This window comes from Protopterus annectens, chromosome 9.part0, assembly GCF_019279795.1.
Source record: "Protopterus annectens isolate FY-2018-M chromosome 9.part0, PAN1.0, whole genome shotgun sequence".
In the NCBI taxonomy this organism is placed as follows: Eukaryota; Metazoa; Chordata; order Ceratodontiformes; family Protopteridae; genus Protopterus; species Protopterus annectens.
This window is the reverse complement of record NC_056743.1, coordinates 1353807591-1353828764: the sequence shown is the minus strand read 5'-3', so window position 1 is coordinate 1353828764 and position 21174 is coordinate 1353807591. Positions and strand designations below refer to the sequence as shown.

At 38.1% G+C, this 21174-nt stretch overlaps 1 protein-coding gene across 1 annotated transcript in view; it reads left to right on the top strand.

The window, feature by feature from the left end:
* LOC122810673 (von Willebrand factor A domain-containing protein 7-like) overlaps positions 1 to 21174 on the top strand; it is a 172309-nt gene that overhangs the window by 138676 nt on the left and 12459 nt on the right. The window lies entirely within an intron of this gene.

Sequence of the window (21174 nt, the reverse complement as noted above, 5' to 3'; positions counted from 1 at the left end):
CAGATCCATGAGTTTGATAGGGAGATTTTTAGCTCTTTTTTGAAATGGTTCGTGTGTGTAATGTTTCTTACATTATACAAGAGTTTGTTCTATGCTTGGGACACTGAGTATTTATATAAGAGTTTTCCGATGTTTGTATTGAGTTTGTAAATATTGAGGAGTTGGTCAGAGCTTCAGACTGAATGAGTTGGGGTATGGTAGGATACTAGAGAAGAGAGTGAGGAACAGGCAGTAGGTTTGTTCAGTATGGAGTGTGTAATTTGTAGCTGTGAGGGTAGAAGTTGTTGGGGCAATTCTAGCCATTGTAGTTCCTTTAGAGGAAGACAGTGATGAGAGCTGTAAGGCTGGTTTTATGACAAATCTAGCAATTTTATTATAAGCCTGTTCAAGTTTGGTGATTAATGTGGATTGTACGTTTGTTAGGATTGGAGTGGCATAGAGTAGGCAGGGTAGGAGGAAATCCAAGAAAACAAGGCAAAAGGAAGGAAAATAATCAAATTCAGGATGTATGAAATTCCATTTAATAATCCATACGTTCTGGTACCTCGGCAATTCGCCTTCAGTGGAACAATTTCAAATATATTACATCCTCCATATATAGTGACATCATTTAATTTATCACAATCAATTAACCTGCAATTACATTTTCTTAAAGCCCAAGCACATTAATTATCTATGAAACGAATACAACTTATATCAAATGAATTATTTTAAACTAATAAGTTAATAAACTGTAAGCTGAAAAACACATTAAATATACATATCAAAACACTATTATGCTCTGTACTACTATTATATCAATCTATGATTTATACATTAAATATTCGTTATTAAATGTTTATAAAGCACAATTATAAATACTAGCAGCTTTAGATAATATTGATATTCCTATGACCTACGGTAATAAAAATAAAAATATAAACAAAAAGGGAAAACCAAATAATGAATTATCAACCCATTCCAGCATCTAAATTCATCCCTCTAGGATATAAAGTATGATAATTGAAAATTAACTTATTTTCCAACCTATTTAGTTCATTTTTGAAATTTCCTCCTAATAAATGGGGTCTGGCCAAAACACTAAAGTTGAATCCGTCGGTTTCACCCTTATGTGCTGTAACAAAATGAGGAGCCACAGGGCTGTCCATATTTTTTCTCCTTCTATCCCCCAAATGTTCTAAAACACGAACCTTAACTTTTCTGGTTGTTTGTCCTATGTACCACATAGGTTCCACACAATTACATCCCAAAATATACACTACCCCTGAAGATGTGCAATCAAATCTTTCAAAGGCTACGTATTTTCTACCATTGATTTTCTTCTCATGCATATTACTAACCTTTTCACAAATGGAACACTGACCACATCTAAACATCCCTACATTCCCATCTAGAGAATGCAGCAGTTTCTTATTCAGTAGCTCTTTTAAATTTTTATATCTACTATATGAAAAGATGACCCGCTTTGGGAATAAATGCCCACTGGAAATATCATCACTAATTACATGCCACAACTGTTGGAAAATTTTTTCAATAATCTTTGAAAATTCTGAATATTTAGAAATGAAGAACATTTGTTCTCCATCATCAGCATTGCCTGAGCGTCTTTTCCTACAAACCCCTACATTTTTCTTTTTTTGTGTTAAACTATCATAAATTTTATGAAGTGAATCTTCAGCATAACCTCTAGACAACAATCTCTCAAAAACTCCACCTAACACTTCTTCCCACAAAGTAGGGTCAGATGTATTTCTACAAATTCTCTTAAACTCGCTTTCAGGTAAAGCCTTGATAAGGTGAGGGGGATGCATGCTGCTTGCATGCAAAAAATTGTTAACAGCTGTTGGTTTTTTAAAAGGCTTATACTGAACCAGGTTAACCCTTCCAACATAAAATTCAACATCCAAAAATGGCATATTACTCTTTGAAATTTCAAAACTAAATTTTAAACCATGCAAATTTTTGTCCAATTCATCCATGAAAATTTTAAATAAAGAAGCTTCACCCTTGCAAACAAAAATCAAATCATCAATGTAACGTTTATAAAAAAACACATTGTTAACAAAAAAAGAGGTTTGAAACATAAATTCCTTCTCAAACTTACCCATATAAATTATGGCATAAGAGGGAGCAAAAGCTGCTCCCATGGCTGTCCCCTTAACCTGAAGAAAAAAATCTTTCTTCCAAGTAAAGTAGTTATGAGTTAAACTATATTCCAACAACGAAAGCAGGTAACCTGTTCGTGGCCCTTCACCCATCATCTTTTGCATGGCCTGTAAACCACATCTTTTATTAATGTTAGTATATAATGAGCAAACATCCACCGTGGCCAAATAGTAATCTTCTTTCCATTCCACTAGGCATAACTCCTTACATACTTCTTCAGTCTTTTTAACATGTGAAACTACCTTGGGTAAGTATTTTTTTAAATGAAAATCCAAAAATGTATTTACTTTTTCAACAAAAGATCCTATGCCCGATATGATGGGTCTCCCTGGTGGGTTCACTACACTTTTATGGATTTTAGGTATGATGTAAATATACGGATGTCGTGAATCTGTATTTGTTAACTTTTTAACATCACTACCACTAAAAAATCCCAACCTTTCACCTCTTTCCAATAAATCATTTAATTCATCCTTATAAGAATGTAAAGGATTCCCATCTAATTTAACATAGGATTCTTCTCCTAAAATGGCCTCAACAATCTCTTCATATTTTTCAGTGTCCATTACCACCCAATTTCCACCTTTGTCTGCTTGTCTCACAGTCACCTTATCTAACTTCATTCTAAAATCTTGTAAAGCCATCCATTCATTTTTGTTAAGGTTAAACACTTTATTCTCTTTACAAAATGTTTTATATGACTTTTCAATACAAGAAATTAAAACCTGTTCAAATGAAGTAATGACCATGGAACATTTTGGAGGAGAAAAAGTACTATTACTAGGAAGGTTAGGTAATTCTATATGCCCATACCCTTCCCCAAAAGAATAGGCTGAGCTGTTGACATCAGACAAACTATTATCACATACACTATCAGTATCATACACATGATTTTTACCATCAACATCATCATAAAACAAAAAACTTTCATCATAATCATAAATGCTCATATTCAACAAATCATTTTCCAAAACATGTTCTACTGTAGTCGTATGTGAAAGAGATTTGCGATTAGAAAAATATACCCTAAGGTATAATTTGCGAGTAAATTTCTTAACATCAGTTATAATATCAGCCAGGGAGGGAATTCTAGTAGGTACAAATTTAGTGCCTTTTATCAAAACTTCATTCAGCTCCCTACTAATACTAATTTTGGAAAGATTTAATACGGACAAGCCACCATAACAATCATTACCAGCAATGTCCTTCGTAGTACTTTCATGTCTCATGATGTGACCCAATTGCAATAAGTCCCAGTCACTGTCTTTAACATATTTTTTGTCCGTGTTATAATCAACCAAGGTCTCACAGGAAATTGCATTATCAGAAACACGAACAGTTTGATTTTGCTGCCATCTTTTAAAGACAGAAACAGGACTTACTTGTAGTTTTTTTGAGCCATTGAAGTCGAGGCAGCAGAAACAGAAGCTGCCAAAAAGCCAGTTTTCCTTTGATTCCTTTTGGATCGTGTTTCTGCATACACACCCGATTTCTTTACATTCTGATCCCCTTTACAGCTATCCGAACCTTCACCTGAACTCTCCACCACAATGTCCTCGAATGAAACGCTTTTGCGGCTTCTGCCTACTTCATTAGAGGAACATAACGAACCATTTTCACTTCCGGTGGTCCGTCTTCTGGAATTCCGATGGAAACGACGTCCCTTAAATGGCCAGTCATATATTTCATTTTTTTCATAGTCTTTCATATCCCTCTTAAGTTTGGACTTTTTTTGCTCCATGACCTCTCCTTCACGTTTGGCAATTTTATCATTTATGTTTTTAAAATTGCTTTGAAAAACATTGTTGGAGGTTTTACTAATGAGCTCTTGCTGCAACTCAATAATTTTCTTATGCAAATTTTCAATCGTTCTGTTATTTTTCTTAATTAATATTTTCAACCAATTCAACGAACATTCTTGTGCTGCCTGCCTCCATTCAAGTAACAAGTCATTCTCATTCTCACCAAAGCCACCGGCTGGTAATTTGTCTATTCTTAGCCCTCTAGGCGTGATACTAAGATTTACATATTTCTCAAGTAGCTTGGTGTCATAGAACACTGTTACTTCTTTTGACATAACATGTTCTAAGCGAACTAAGTCCTCAGTAAATAAATTATTATTGTCCGTAGCCCATAAATCCAAAGTCGCTAGTTTACGTTCCCTTTCCTTAAGTAATTCAGCGAACAGTAGATTCTCACCAACATTATTTCCTTCCATAATGCTACTCACGAATTATAGAAAACACACCAAGCAAGAAATCACTTCGATTCCAAAAACATCCAAGAAAACAAGGCAAAAGGAATGAAAATAATAAAATTCAGGATGTATGAAATTCCATTTAATAATCCATATGTTCTGGTCCCTCGGCAATTCGCCTTCAGTGGAACAATTTCAAATATATTACATCCTCTATATATAGTGACATAATTTAATTTATCACAATCAATTAACCTGCAATTACAGGGTAGGAGGAAAGCCTGAGCCAGAGATTGTTTATAGTTTGATGCAAGGAATTTTTTGATGTTTTTTTTTTTAATACACTGTTGAATGGGAAGGTTGAACTTTAATTGATTGTCAGTTATGGTACCAAGGAGTTTAGTGTGTGATTCAGCTTTGATGATGGTGCTGTTGAGTGCCGAAATGGTATGGATGGATTTGTGATGGGAGAGTTATTTTGGTAGGAACAAAAGAAGTTTTTTTTTTTTTTGGATTTAAGATGAGCTGGTTTTCTGTAAACCCACTTTCAATGGAAAGGAATGAGTTTTGAGTATGTGTGTGAAGATGAGAGATGTCAGCGAAGGAGATGAGTGTAGAGTTGTCAGCATACTGTATAAGAGAGGAGTGGCTACAGGATGTGTGGAAGTTGTTAGTAAAGATATTGACTAGAAAGACTGTTCACATGACATGTTCACATGTATGCCCCTGTATGGAGCCCTGGGGGGGCTCCTGTTTGATAGGTAGGAAGGGGAACTAGGAAGTATGCCATCTGATGGACTATAGCCTGTTGATAAGGTAACTTCTAAACTATTTCTGTTCATCTGAGATATATTATGTGATTTCTTTGCTTTAGCTAGATTCCTTCAGCCTCCATTTGCCTACCTGAGCAACTAAATGAGAGAGTGCATGCGTAGGTCACCCCTAAAAAGGGGCATATGTGATGAGTAGGCTTATTCATAAAATAAATATAGAAAAATGCTGCCTAGCCTATCTCTGCAGGTATGTCATTGCTATTGCCAACAATAACAATCTCAGTTTTGGAATAATCTTAGATCATTATAAACTGGCTAGTGATAAGCAATCTAACAACACAGGTTCCCCTTGCTGTAGTATTTCAATGGAAGAAAGACATCATTCTAATTATGAGACTAGTAGTATTGGGGAGTCATGTGACATCACAACATCACAGCATAAGATGTAAGCTGAGAATGGTAAAACACTAACTGAGATTGAAAACCAAGGATAACTTATTAATTAAGATTGTTTCTTTATGTGCTTTTCATATATTTCAGGAGTCAAGAAACAAAAATAATAGACAAAATAAAACATGGTTATGATGCTAGTTTGCAAATCCCCCAGTATATCTTTGCTAATGTCAGTGTCCTGCTCATTTCAGTATGCATTTGTTGGGAAGTGCAATTTTAAATCTTCTAGACTTATCAAAAGCTTTTGATTCTGTCTCCCACCAGAAACACATAAACTCTCATCCTTTGGACTCACCACCTCTTCACCCCAATGGCTCCAGAGCTACCTCTCAAACAGAGCACAAGCAGTAAAATGGAAACATGATTTATCTACCTTCTTGCCATAATTATTGGTATGCCAAATGGATGTATGCTACACCTCATATTGTTAAACATATACATCAATGACCCATACACTGCAACAAAAAAATGCTACCCAAATTCAATACGTTGATGACTTGACCCTAATCTGTTCTGCCAAATCTCTCTTTAAACTCCAGCTATCATTGTTACAATCTCCTTGTTTTCTGACTGCGAGTGCTTCTCAAGCAATCTGGAAATATAGAGCTGATAAGTTTATTTTTGGCACTTTAACTGTTCAGTGTTCTGCACTGTCTTTATTTTTGCTTGACTGAATTATTTATATATTTTCTGGCTGAATTTTGTTTTTCTGATCTGTGCTGATTTTTTTTCTCTACCCTTCCACCCTATTGCTGTTGTGTTCTTAAAGTTGGTAAAACTGGTCTAACAGCTTTTGTGTTATCTGATTGTCTCAGGGCTTAGTTGTTGTCTTGCTGGTATAGAAGTATTACCTTTGTATGAATTCCTGCATATCACTGCAAGAATCTCCTTGTGTTCTGACTGAGAGTGCTTCTCAAACAATCTGTAAATATAGAGTTGATAAGTATATTTTTTAGCACTTTAGCTGTTCAGTGTTCTGCACTGTCTTTATTTTTGCTTGGCTGAATTATTTATATATTTTCTGGCTGAATTTTGTTTTTCTGATCTGTGCTGATTTTTTTTCCCTACCCTTCCACCTTATTGCTGTTGTGTTCTTAAAGTTGGTAAAACTGGTGTAACAGCTTTTATGTTACATGATTGTCTCAAGGCTTGGCTTTTGTTTTGCTGGTATAAAAATATTACCTTTGTATGAATTCCTGCATATCATTGCTAGAATCTCCTTGTGTTCTGACTGAGAGTGCTTCTCAAACAATCTGGAAATATACAGCTGATAAGTATATTTTTTGGCCTTTAACTGTTCAGTGTTCTGCACTTTTATTTTTGCTTGACTGAATTATTTATGTATTTGCTGGCTGAATTTTGTTTTCTGATCTGTGCTGAAATAGTTTTTCTCCTCCCTCCCACCCTATTGCTGTTGTGCTCTTAAAGTGGGTGGCTTTTGCAGTTGCCCACCCCTACTGTAAATTTGATCTGGGACACTCCTCCTAGTCCCATCTCTTTAGCTCATTCTACCTAATACAAAGATCATTTGGGAAGGCTAAACCCTTTAGTCCCTTAACATTGAATTATCTTCTGTTCCTGCTCTCTCCCTGCTATCTCCCTTTCCACATTATAAAAAAAGACACTTTATTCAGCTGCTTATATTTTCTAATTTCTCTTTCTTCCTACTACTCAGTTACTTCACCTTGCTTTTTCTGCCTGTTCTCTAATGTGCTCAACTGCATCTTTTCTGTTGCATTTATTACTGCTTGTTTATATCCCATCTAAATTTTTAAGTGTTATTCTCAAGTATTATTCTAGGCTCTTAGTTTTGGTTTAAGCACTTGGGCTTTAGGCCCACCCCTTAGCTCTCTCTGGCCTTTCTCCCTCAGATTCTGACAAATATTGATGGACAATTTCCAACAGTTTCTCCTGCCAGTCTGGTTGATATGAGCATCCTGAGACAGTGTAGCAACTGCCTCATGTACACGGGCAACCATCTACTACTACCACCACCTAGGAACAGTTTGTGAGAGAGGCAATTACATTAGGAACCTAGAGTCCAAGCTTTCTCCCCCCTCAAGCCAGTATATCTGACACTGAAAAGGTTGTCGACACAATCACTACACCTCAAATACCACCCACACCTATACAACACACCTACATATGCAGAGGTCCTCCACATAAACATACCCAAACAAAGGAGACCTCTGAGGCACAAACACACGTAATCTCCACATCCCTCCACACACATACCATGCATAGTCCACACACCTGTGTCTCATAGCCACTAAGGCTTCACCATAAACCCAATATATTAGTCATAGGAGACTCCATTGTAAGACACACAAATGTGCCTCTCACCAGGCTGGATAAGGAGAAAGTTACGGTTAGTTGTCTGTCAGGTGCCAGAGTCCGCCATATCACATACGCATTCAGGTCTCTCAACAACAAGTACTGTTATGACTCTGTCATAATCCATGTTGGCGTGAATGACTTGAGACATACCTCTCTGGACTATATGAAGAGAGACATGATTGAGCTTGCTGATTATGTGTCCCAGGCAGGTATGTCTCTAGCCTTAAGCAGCATTCTGCCATCACCCAGAATGATGCCTCAATACAAACAGAAAATGATTGACTTTAACAACTGGCTTAGTTTCTGGTATCATTCCTGGGGGATCCAGTACCTGACAGCCTTGGAAGATATGATCGACAGACCACGATGCTTTGTTAAAGATGGTCTGCATCTGTCTCACCTGTCTCACAAATAAAAGGTCATGCTGCTAAATGCTAGGAGTCTAAAGATGAAACTGCACTCATTGCAGGCATTCCTAACCCTGGAAAATACTGACATCTGTGCAGTCACAGAAACCTGGCTCAAAGTTGCATAAAACACACCAGCCTTACCTGGTTACTCATCCTATCATACATTCAGACCCTAAACTGTGGGCAGTAAAGCCAAAGGAGGTGGAGTTTCGATATACATTAAAGACATACACACCTCCAGGCTGGTCAAACAGTATGATACACAGGAGACACTCCAGGTGCAGTTAACCATTGACAAGACCCCTATTCAAATCATAGCTAGCTACCAACCCCCAAATCTGACTCAAGATGCCCAAACTGCCTATTTGGACCTGTTCAAATCTATCAAGATTCAGCCCTTTACCCTTATCCTGGGTGACTTTAACTTCACAAACATAGATTGGAAGAACTACTCATGCCAGAACACAAGTGCCCAGAGATTCCTTGATTTTGGCAATCCAGATGCCTTGAAACAGCTAGTTGATACCCCCACAAGAGGTGATAATATCTTCGACTTGGTATTAACCAACATGAGTAACCACTGCAGCATCCCTATAGCATCATCCTTAATGGAAAGATCTGACTATAAAGCGGTCGCTTTTGAAGTCATCATTTCCCCCAACCCCCCCCCCCTCTAGCTAGGATCCGACAAAAACTTCTCTAAAGCTGATTACAGCCTCCTGAGGAATGATATGAACAGCTTCACAGCCCCTCCCCCTCTGTAAGCACTGGCACCAATATCCAAAACTACACCAAAGCACTATACAAGCATTTATATAGATGCATGGAATCCGGAATACTCAACAGGACTACAGCATCCTCTGCAAGGAAGAGTAAACCTGTCTGGTGGACATCTGCAATAAATAAACTCTATAATAAAAGGAAAAAATTGCTGTCCAAGACCAAGAAGAAGCAGGTGTCCAATTGGAAGCAATGTCTCCTTAGCCTGAACAAGCAAATAAAAGCACTAGTGAAAGCCTCCAAAGCAAACTTAGAGTCTAAATTGGCCACATCTTCTAGAGGCAATCATAAGGCCTTCTTCACATATGTCCCCAACCTTAAAGGAAGCACCCAGATCTGTTCAGAACTGGTGGTCAAGGACACCACATATACAAATGCCGTAGATATAGCAAACTTGCTGGCTGACAGATTCATTGAAAACTTTACCCCTGTGTCCCCCATCAGTAAATCAGGACATCTCCAGTACCTGCCCCCTCCCCCTTATATCTAGGGAACAGTTCATCACTGCTCTCTCAAAGGCAAAAAATACAGCCTCCATGGGACCCGATAGCATCCCAGGCTGCATCCTACGTGAACTCTGGCAGGAACATGCAGCACCGTTAAGCACCCTATTCAACCAAACCTGAGTACTGGCTTCATCCAAGCTGAGTGGAGGACAGCCACTGTTATCCCTTTACACAAAGGTAGAGTGCCCACTGATCTAGGAAATTATAGACCCATCAGCCTAACTAGCCTGATCTGCAAGGCCATGGAATGGATTATCATAGACCTCATTAACAAGAACACTGGCAACCTCCAAACACTCGATCCCACACAGTTTGGCTTCATCAATGGGAGGTCGTGTCTGTTAGATTTGGTCGACTTCTTTGAAACAGTCACCAAAGCCATGGACGAGGGGAATATGGTGCACACATCCTACCTTGACCTGACCAAATCCTTTGATACTATTCCCCACTCAGGCATAATAGATAAACTCTCTCAACTAGGTATCAATCCATATGTTACCAGATGGGTAGCAAATTGGCTCACTGATAGAACCTACCTAGTCATAATAGGGGAAGCCACCTCAAGCAGTAGACCTGTAACAAGTGAGAGTACCCCAGTGTTCGGTCTTGGGGCCTCTGTTATTTGGGATATACTTTTTTGAGATGCAGGCTAAAAGCAGTGGGCTATGACTAACCAAGTTTGCAGATGACTGCAAGCTGGGTGCTGTCATCAATTCCCCTAGTGATGTGGACATCCTCCAAAAGGGTCTTACTCAGACAAATGACTGGTGCCAGAAACATGGCCTCAAGCTGAATATCAAAAAATGCATCATCATCCCCTTTGGGAAGAGTGACATCCCCTCAAATGATCACATTAATAACAATATCCTAAGCACACAATCAGTTGTGAGGGATTTGGGCACTCTGGTCGATAGCAACCTGACTTTTGACCACCATGTTGCTTCCATTGTACAGAAAGCCTTCTACATGGCCCACCTCATAAGTAAGGGTATCTCATCCAGGGACAAGGAGGTCATAATATCCCTGTATTCTTCCCTTATAAGGCCCATTATTGAGCACAATGTCCCTTTCGGCATTTACCTCACAAAGCACATGCAGCAGCTGGAGAGACCACAGAGGTTCCTCACCAGGAGAATTCAGGGCCTCAAACATCTACCTTACACAGATATGGTAAAAGCCCTACCCTCTACTCAGTTTCATACAGACTCCTCCGAGGTGACCTCTGTCTGCCATACAAGGTGATCACAGACCCCACCTTGATCAGATTGCTGCATATCCCCAAGTGAAGCTCCACTCAAGTAAAACATGCACGGCCTCAACCTGGTCTGTGACATCAACAAGACTTGTCGGTGGGACTGCTTTGTGCCCCAGAGATTCCCCCATCTATGGAATAGACTCGCTCGCCACATCAAGCAGAGTACCTCTTTACCCCTTTTTAAGTGCAACCTGGATAACTGGATGGGAAACGGAAAATATACCACTGGGATTCCACCCTGCTGGACAGGGGCATTGGGTGCTGATTTGTCTAAACATGGGCCTAGTAACCTCCTATGATCCTCTGATCCCATAAGACTTTACACAACAATCTTTCTTATTGATTGAAAAAATGGTAAAATAATTCACAACTAGGTTAAAACCCATAGTGTGAAAGTAGCTGACTCCAAGTCAGACTGCTGACCAGTCACGAGTGGAGTCCCACAGGGTTCAGTCCTGGGTCCTCTCCTGTTTTGTATCTAGTTCTCTGAAGACCAGGCCAACACAAAGGGACTCTGGATGACAAAGTTTGCATGCGATTCCAAGTTGGGAGCTATTATTAACTCCCCAAGTGATGTTGACATCCTACAGAAAAACCTCACTGAGACCAACGACTGGTGTCAAAACCATGGCCTTAAGTTCAATGCCAAAAAATGTGTCATCATCCCCTTTGGGATAACCTGGTTCCCATGAATTACTACATCGATGGTAGTCCACTGAACACAGAAGGTGTTATAAGAGATCTGGGAACACAGGTTGACAGCAACCTCTCTTTTGACCACCACATTGCCACTGTGGTCAGAAAGTCCTTCTATGTGGCACATCTCATTACTGAGGGTTTTGCAACCAGGAAGAAAGAGGTCATTGTCTCCCTCTACTCTTCCCTCATTAGGCCAATCATTGAGTACAATACCCCATTTGGCATGTACCTCACTAAACACCTGCAACAACTGGAGAGGCCACAAAAGTACCTCACAAAGAGGATCCTAGGCCTTAAACATTTGTCCTATATGGACAGACTAAAAAACTCCAACTATTCTCTGTCTCATATCGCCTACTTAGAGACGATCTCTGCTTGACTTACAAAGCCGTATCTGACCCAACTCTGTTAGAAATGCTGCATCTAAAGAAATCCCAATCCCTCCACACCACATGCTCCAGAGACCTCAACCTCATTACCACAATCAACAGAACATGCTGGAGGGACAGGTTCATAACCCAGAGACTGCCCATGCTATGGAATAGACTTCCCATACATGTCAAGCAGAGCTCCTCACTGGCCCTCTTCAAGAAAAATCTTGATGAGTAGATGGGAAATAGAAAATTCTCACCAGGGATCACTCCAGTGGCTTTATTCGACAGAGGCACTGGGAAATAAGGCCAGGTGGCATGATGCCAGGGTAATCCTATGGGCTAAGCTTGTAAAGGCCCAAGGGCCATTAGCCTAGTACACACCTATGAACCTATGAACTTGTGAACCTAGAAAAGTGTAAGTACTGCTTTTAACCTAGAAAAACATCTCTACCAAAACACTTTTTACTATCGTCTGTGCCAACAACACCATGATAGAACAAGTGAACCACACAAAATTAGTGAGTGTCATCATAGATGACCAGTTGAAATTTAACCATCATGTATCACACTTGGTAAAAAACAATTATCATAAACTAGGTACATTATAGAGAGCAGAAACGTATCTCACTGACATAGACAAAAAATATATAGCCTCTGCTTTCCTACTGCCATCTCTCTTCTATGCTGCCCCAATCTTCACTAAACTTCAAGGGTGGTATTCATAGTCTGGCATTTCACATGTACATAATGGCTATGAGCAAAAAATACCACTATCCTCAAATATAAATAAGCTAAACGTAGCACATTTGCAATGAATAAGAAAAAGCGAATGTGTTTTGAAAAACATGCCTAATTACAGCAGAAGTGTAAGGCATCCAAATTCAAGGATTAAATAGACATGAAGGACTACATGAAACCAAAAGCTTCTTATTACTTCATAATATTTTGTATATATTTGAATATTAGAGACGGGTGTGGCTATGCACCTTTTAACATTTAAAATACCTGAGGCAAGCTGTGAACCGAGCAGCTTTTATTATTGATATTATAAAAAAAAATGTGTTTAATAGGTTTTAAAAAGGTGTATCCTTATGGGATACCCTGATATGTTCATTAAAGAATATAAAGGGGGAGATAATATAAACTGAAAAAGGGGAGACACAACAAAGAGGGGAACACTGAAGGAAAAACATCAGGCAAGTTGTACTAAAGAAGGTGCGAGAGGAGGGGCACAGTGTTTTGTCAGGGAATAGAGCTTCTTATTTTTCTATTTTTAATACAAGAGGGTAGTGTGGGTAGAAGATAGGTAAGAGGATGCATGTGAAAAGATAAGGGAGGAAGGGCTGAAGCACTTTCAGGAGTACCAGCCCACTGAGCCTCAAACATTTCCACTGCCAGATGGTGGGGCATTGAAGGACCTCAATGTTGAGGGGTTGGGCGCCTGTGGTGGTGCAGTGGTCAGCACCAGCTTGGACAGCATGCCTTCTACACACTGCAGCAAAGCTTTAAGTGGCTTTCCAGGACATCCTCAGCCAAGTCCCGAAGCCCCATTCTGTGAGGGGTTTCCACGCTGCCACTTGCCAGTGTGCCTGCAGGACTGGTGCCACTTTTTTATCCCTGCTAGGACATCCCCAGATGGACAGAAGGTAAGCAATCCCTATCCCGAAAGGTACATGCCTGGGTCTCTCCAAGGGATTTTGAAGCTGTAGAAAAGTGAAAAAATGGGAGAGAAATAAAATAATAAAGGGCAAAGCAATGCATAAATAAAATAAATACAAAGAAAAAGGGGAGAGGGACAATACAACCACACATCATGTTATACAGTATTAATTTTCTATTTTATAAATTTTTATTGAAATAAAATGGAAAATGTATGTGAATTGTTTATTCATAATTTTATTTGAAAGTGTATAGGATGTGCTTATGAAAACTTTGGGATGAAATGTTATGGGGAGTGCTTATGCACAATTTTTTGATCATTTTGTTTGATCACATTGTAGTAATTGGCTTATTAGATTAGATTCACACACACACACACACACACACACACACACACACACACACACACACACACACACACACACACACACACACACACACACAGAGCCATGCATCCTCCCAACAAACATAAACACAGAACCATACAGAAAAGCGTGCACACACACACACACACACACACACACACACACACACACACACACACACACACCACACAGCCATGCATCCTCCCAACAAACATAAAGACAGAACCATACAGAAGTGCACGCACACACACACACACACACACACACACACACACACACACACACACACACACACACACTGGTGGGCGCCTGCTTGCAATTATTTCCAGTTGCTACCATGACAGAGAAGGCTACCTAGCACACAGCCATTACATAAAGAAGCACAGTCAAACACCTTGAACAAACACTGAGACAATCATCTGGACACATGCAAAGGTACTCCACACAAATTAAAGGACATATACTTCATAGCCTGTGTCACTCACACACACGTTTGTGCATAGACACACACACACGTGCATGCATGCCTGCACACACACTTCTCTGCGCTACTCAACTGTATCACAATCTGAACAACCATCCAGCCTTGTTATTTTGTGTTTGGTTTTGTGAAATTATTTAAATATTCTAACTATTGGGAATCACTCTTGTTTCTCAGCTTTTATTAAAGTATAATTAGGACTAATCCAGTTGCCAGAATGGTCTTCCGTCTTTGATGACACCATAGTAAAAAAAGTCCAAGCTTAGTACCTCCCACATTAAGTTGAGGACTGATTTGCTGGTTGTAGGCAGGTCATTTCTTTACTTTTTTGGGATGTAGTTCCTGGCCTCCCCAGGAGTTTTGTCTGCATTTATCAAAGATTTTTTTTTTAAAAGCTTTATTTTACTTTTGTTTCATTATTTTGGTACAACATTTACAAAAAACATTTTACTGAAACTGGTAAGCATGTTGTTGTGTCTTTCGGCTTTTCCTGGTTAGGGGTCGCCACAGCGGAACTCTGGTCCGCTAATGATTGGCAGTAGATTTTTACGTGCTGAATTGCCAGCTCAGATGCACAGCCTTCAACGAAGGTACGCCCATTTACGCATGTCTCCACACAGAAGATGCTTTAGCTGAGAATCGAACAGGACAACATCTTACTGTGAGGCGACAACGCTACTGCAGCACTACATACAGAGACAAATAAGGCCAATAAACATTCACATAACCAACCAAAACATTTAAAGCTTACTTTCTTAATATGACAGGAGAGACTATACTATTAAAAGATAGATGACATTCTTGACTCAAGTAATTCAAACTATCGTTACTGGCACAAAATTGAAAAATCAGTAGTTAAAGAAGATAATATGAAAACATCACATATACAACTATTTACATATAGTGCTACATTCTTACACTATTATTATTATTACTATATCAACACTTTAAAGTAACTATAAAGGAATTGAATGAGTTAAATCCTTTGGAGGGAAGGACTAGCCATAGTACTAGTATAGGAGAGTAGGTCTAAAGCCATTTTATATTACTTCAGGATACAGTCTAAGGATGTACTCCAGAAGTTAAGGTATTTCATGCGTTTGCTAATATTTTCCGTAGTTGGTTTATGGGATAGAATATACTTGGATGCTATCTTTGTAAAACTTTCCCAGTTTGTTTTAGAATGGTCCAACCAGATCTGTGTTATATAAAGCTTAATTAGCATAAAGAGAGCAATCTGCACTCTTACTTCATTAGTGGGAAGGCCCTTTTGACCCACATGCAATATAGCAAATTCCCATGAAAGGGTGGATTTCCCATAACCCATTTTTTTCAATTTAATCCCAAGTGAGTTCCATAAGCTCTGTGCATATTTACAGTACCACAGGATATGCAGGAGGTCAGCTGTCACTGTGGGGCAGAAGGGGCAGAGAGGTGAAGTATTTGGAAAGAAGCTGTTAAGATACTCCGGGGTATAATATGCATTATTATTTACCATTAATTGTGTATATAGTAATTTCTTGAATGGGACAAAGCTGGTTGTATTATTTATTGCTTGGGAGAAGTGAACCTCTGTCAGTTCTGAGTTTTTGTTTCTCTAATACTGTGCAAATGTAATAGAAGATTGATATTTAATGGTTGAGATAAAGCTGTATGTAACTGATAACATTTTCTTTTTAATTTTTAGACACTTCAGGAGGGATAGGGCAATGTTTATTTCTTCCTGAACTTCATTAGGGAAATTACCCAAAGTAAATACTAACTCTTTGATTTGTCTCAGAATTATTGTATATTTGTTATTAAGTTCAAATTTTATTTTTATGTCCTTTACAGAGTTATCCTTAATGGCATATAAATCTCAGACATTTACATTTTTTTTTAATTTGGGGAAATTTGTCAAGATTTGTCATTTTATTACCCAGTTTTAGATTTGGATTTAAATGAATGGATTGCAAAAGAATAAGTGCGTTTGTTAGACCTAGTGAAGAGCAGAGCTTCTGGAATAGATTTATTTTATATTTGATTAGTTTATGTAGTTTCATGTCTTTTAACACAGGTTTATTTATGAAAAGTATTGATTTGGGATTTATGTTACACAGCTTTATATGTGCATGCCACAGACCAACCCACTGGGGGAAATGAGTAGAGCTAATTGGATTATGGTGTGCAATTAACATGAGTCTGTTGGTGCAAATTATGCCGTAGTATAATCTAAAATCTGGTATTCCCAGTCCCCATTTATTTTTTGGAAGCATTAATTTTGGTAGGGAGATTCGTGGGGTCTTAGGAAACCAAATGAATTTAAAGTTGTGTTTATCTTTGTGAAGAAGTTTAAAGGAATGTTGCTGTTTGTTGCATTAAATTGGTATAATAACCTGGGTAGGATGTTCATTCTTATAATTGCTATTTTAGATAAAAAGGGGAATTTCATATTCTTCCACCTGTCTATATATCGTTTTCAATGTTTGTCCATAATTTGGCAAGATTATTTTGTAAGGAGTTCTTATGGTTATGGTCAAAAATTATCCCTAGGTACTTAAAAGTATATTTCAACTTAATTTGGGTTATAGGAAAGAGATGCTCTTTATGAGTGCTTGGGTTAATTGGAAAAATAAGAGATTTTGAAGGGTTAATTTCATAACTGGAAGTTTTCAAGAAGATTTCGATAGTGTTTTGAATTTTTTTAAGTCAGTATTAGGTAACTGGAAATATATGATGAGGTCATCAGCAAAGGCTGAAAATACTAGATTTGTCCCTAAAATATTGGGAATGTGGTGAAATGTCTTTTGAGTTAAGTATATAAATAGGGGTTCGATATATATGTCAAAGAGGTAGGGTGAGAGGGGACAGCCCTGTCTTGTTCCATTATTTAATTTTATTTTAGAAGAACATAGTTTATTAATATATAGAGTGGTAAAAGAGGAATTTTATAAGATTTTGATTGTATTTATAAAATTAGTTGGAAAGTTAAATTGCTTTAGAGTCAGCAACAGGAATTCATGATTGACTCTATCAAAGGCTTTTGTGGCATCGAGTGCCATAAAGTAATAGGGAAGTTTATGGTTTGTAGAAAGTTGGATGGCTGCATCTAAAGTGAGTGTGTTGTTCCAGGTTTGTCTACCCTTTATGAAGCCTGATTGCTGTGGAGAGATGATTGTGTGGAGGACATTTTTAAGTCTATTTGCTAGAGCCATAGTCATGATTTTAATGTCTGTGTTAATAAGCGAAATTGGTCTGTAGTTAGATGGGTTAGATTTGTCCGTATTTGGTTTGTGAATAAAGATATTTTTAGAATTGTTTAGGTATAGGTTCCTAAATCCAAATTTACTAATATATTTGAAGATTTTAAGAAGAATAGGAGATATTTTAGAAGCAAATTTTTTATAAAAACTGTGGCGACCCCTAATCGGGAAAAGCCGAAAGACACAAACAAGAAGTGAAGCCATCTGGACCTGGGGCTTTGTTGTTTTTTAGAATTTTAATTGCTTCCATAATTTCTTCGGTTCTTAAAGGAGCTTCCAGGAATTCGGTTTGGTGTTTTTCAATTTGTTGAAATGAGACACTGGAGAAAAAAATCATTATAGGACTCTGGGTGTGCATTTATCAAAGAATTTATTCAAGGAGAAATGCTTGACTGCTGGGAGATTCATGATGGGATAATAATACCCAGTTTGCATTAATGCACATGCATATTAATTTCTCACAGTGCAATTAATGAAGTGTCTTTATGAAAGTGGTTACTGCAAACATGTATAAGCAGTTACTTGGGAGGCATCTTCTGATGAGGAGATTAATGACTTAAGTATCTTTAGGAAAGCGGTTACTAGTCACATGTATAAGCAGTCAGCAGGGAAGAGTGTGTGTGTGTGTGTGTGTGTGTGTGTGTGTGTGTGTGTGTGTGTGTGTGTGTGTGTGTGTGTGTGTGTGTTTTGTGAAATGTCCTCAGAGTCACTCAGTTGGAGGTAGAAAAAAATCAAACCCTGTAATCTTGAGGAAGCACATTAAGAGTCTTAATCCTCCACAACACCTGTCAGACCTTCCTTAGCTCTTGTATTTATTTATTTTTTAGTAAATCAGTTGTTAGAGTTTCATAGTTAATGACAGTCTGGGAAGTGCATGTCCAAGCAACACCTCTTGTAGTTCTGTTAACCTTTTAAATGAGTTACAGTTCAAGGACTTGTGGCTCTGAGCTGTTAACAAATTGCTTGCTGATGATAAAGGTGCAAGGTTTCAATTCTTCCACATCCATTCACCTAGTGCAACTGTAAGTCACTCAGAAAGTACTCTTAGGGCACCTCAGAAAAGGGACACTTTCTATCGTGGGTTTACCTGGTCAACAAATATATAAAAACAGTATTTAAAATTTGTCCCTTTTGGGCCCTGCCTCCAATTATTTTTGCTTTTGCCCAGAATTCTTGAGCAAATAAAATGATAAATATTCTGGTCTGTTCATTGTAAAAAATTGTCCTTCTGTAAAATTGTTGTGGATTAAAGTCATTAAATGTTATGTATGTAAGTTTCAGACTTTGTATACTTCCAAAAGTGCTTGTTAATGCAACTTTCTAAGTATATGAGAAAGATTTAAAATGTGTTCCTGATTCTTGGGTTTTTGCTTTTGATTCTTGAGGTAAGAAGTTAGGAGGGCAATGAGGTGTGCAGTCGAATGCATTGTATGGTTCTCAGAGTAATGAGCTGAAATACACTTCTTGGTCATTTTTCATATATTTGTTCATTCATTTTATTGCAAGCAAACATCAGAATGTATGCAGTCATATGACTGGCTGTGATTGATGGTCGTGCGTGTGTGTGTGTGTGTGTGTGTGTGTGTGTGTGTGTGTGTGTGTGTGTGTGTGTGTGTGCGCGCGCACGTGCGTGTGTTTGGGTGTGTGTCCTGCTTCTCAGAGTAGTTATGGCGTAAAGGAAGGAATCATTTGTAGTAAACAGGTGCTTCATCATATGAGCCATGTTCTTTGGGTGCAATCCTTGGTTTGCTTTTTTTTAACAAAAAAAAATCTTTATTGGGTATGATCCTTTTTTTTTATCCAAAAAACATCTTTATTGAATTATCACTTATGACTTAGGCAATCATGCATTTACGTAAATGAAAGCAACCATATTGACATATTTTCAGTTATAAACTTTATGCAATAATCTTCTATACAGTCATTGTCAATTGAACATTACAAAACCCATTCAATTCCTGCCTTCCCTTAAACCTCATTCCTCCTCCAAAACATTATTCTGCCTGTATTGTTTCCACAATTCCCAGTTCCCATTTTGTCTATCGTTTTCTAAAGATCCCACTTCCAGTTCTTCCCTCTCTTTTACTATATTTACTCCTTCTAACATGATTGGTTTACACTTTGATTTCTATTTGCTAGTAATTACTTTTTTTTGCAGCCACCAGAATTAAACCCAGCAAGGCATTTCTATGTCTAGACAACTTGGATCCTGAATCACAGCCCAAAAAAATCATTTTCTTGGTTATATCACTTTGCTCACTCAGTATTTCTGTCAGAGCATGCACACAGTCTTCCACTACAGAGGAAAAAAAAAAAAAATGGCCATTACTTTTACAAGGCACACTAACCAGGAGGCCAAATGCACGAAATACCCCTTTCCTCCTTCCCCAGCCAATCATGTCCCAGTTCTGTTCCTGCCCTATCATTACTTTCACATATTTTATTTTAAAAAAATTTCCTCTTTTAAACTGTAGCAAACTACTTGCTATAAATGTAGAAAGCATAAATGTAGAAAACAGCTGCAACAGTTTATACCCTGCTTGCACAGAGCACTTTGCTGCTCATATTATAGTTAAAAAAAATGCTTCTTTTATTCTCTAGCAACCGGCATGCTACAAATTTAGCAAACCAATACCATGCCTGGCATGGAGTGCTAATGTGCTCAGGTTTAAATAAAAAAAAAAAAAAAAGAGAGAGAGAGATTTTCTTATTTTTTACTTTTAAACTGTAACAAACTGCTTTCTGCAATTTAGACCACACAAGGAGCACTACAGCATTTAGGTTTCACTGCTAATGTGATACTAGCTTTTAAAAGCTGGTATTGCATCAAAGAGAGATCCAGATTGGCTGATTGCACCCCACCCCCAACACTTTGTACCCAGGGCTGTTGTCCCTCTCTCCCCACCCTAGCTATGCTACTGCATTTTTTCCTGATATGCATTTGCTTCCAATACTGATTGACAGAAGTACTGCACTTATATCAGTCCTGCTTGCAGTACTGTACTGAATGCAATCTATTCCTTCAGCTAATAATATCTGTCAGTAATTTGCTTATATACTTTAATGACATTAGTTTCTGCACTTACATACTGAAATCTGTTTGACTCTTGCTATCTATCAGTAATTTCTTTATATACATAATAAAATCAGTTAAAGACAGAACTACTGTACTTATGTAGTGGCATCTGTTTCTGGCTTGCTTGCAGAAATGTACTGAATGCACTGTTTCGGTTCAGATAATTCTGTATGGCTTATTGTTCATTATTTCCTCATATTGAAATAAGTTAAACACAGAATTATTATATACTAATTTATTCAGGCTTAGCAGGGGACTAGGTCATCTGCTCTAGCTGCTACACCTGCTGTCTCCTGCTATACGAAATCTCCACCTCAGCTGTATCTATCTATCTATCTATCTATCTATCTATCTATCTATCTATCTATCTATCTATTTACTGGCATTTGATTACCAGGAAA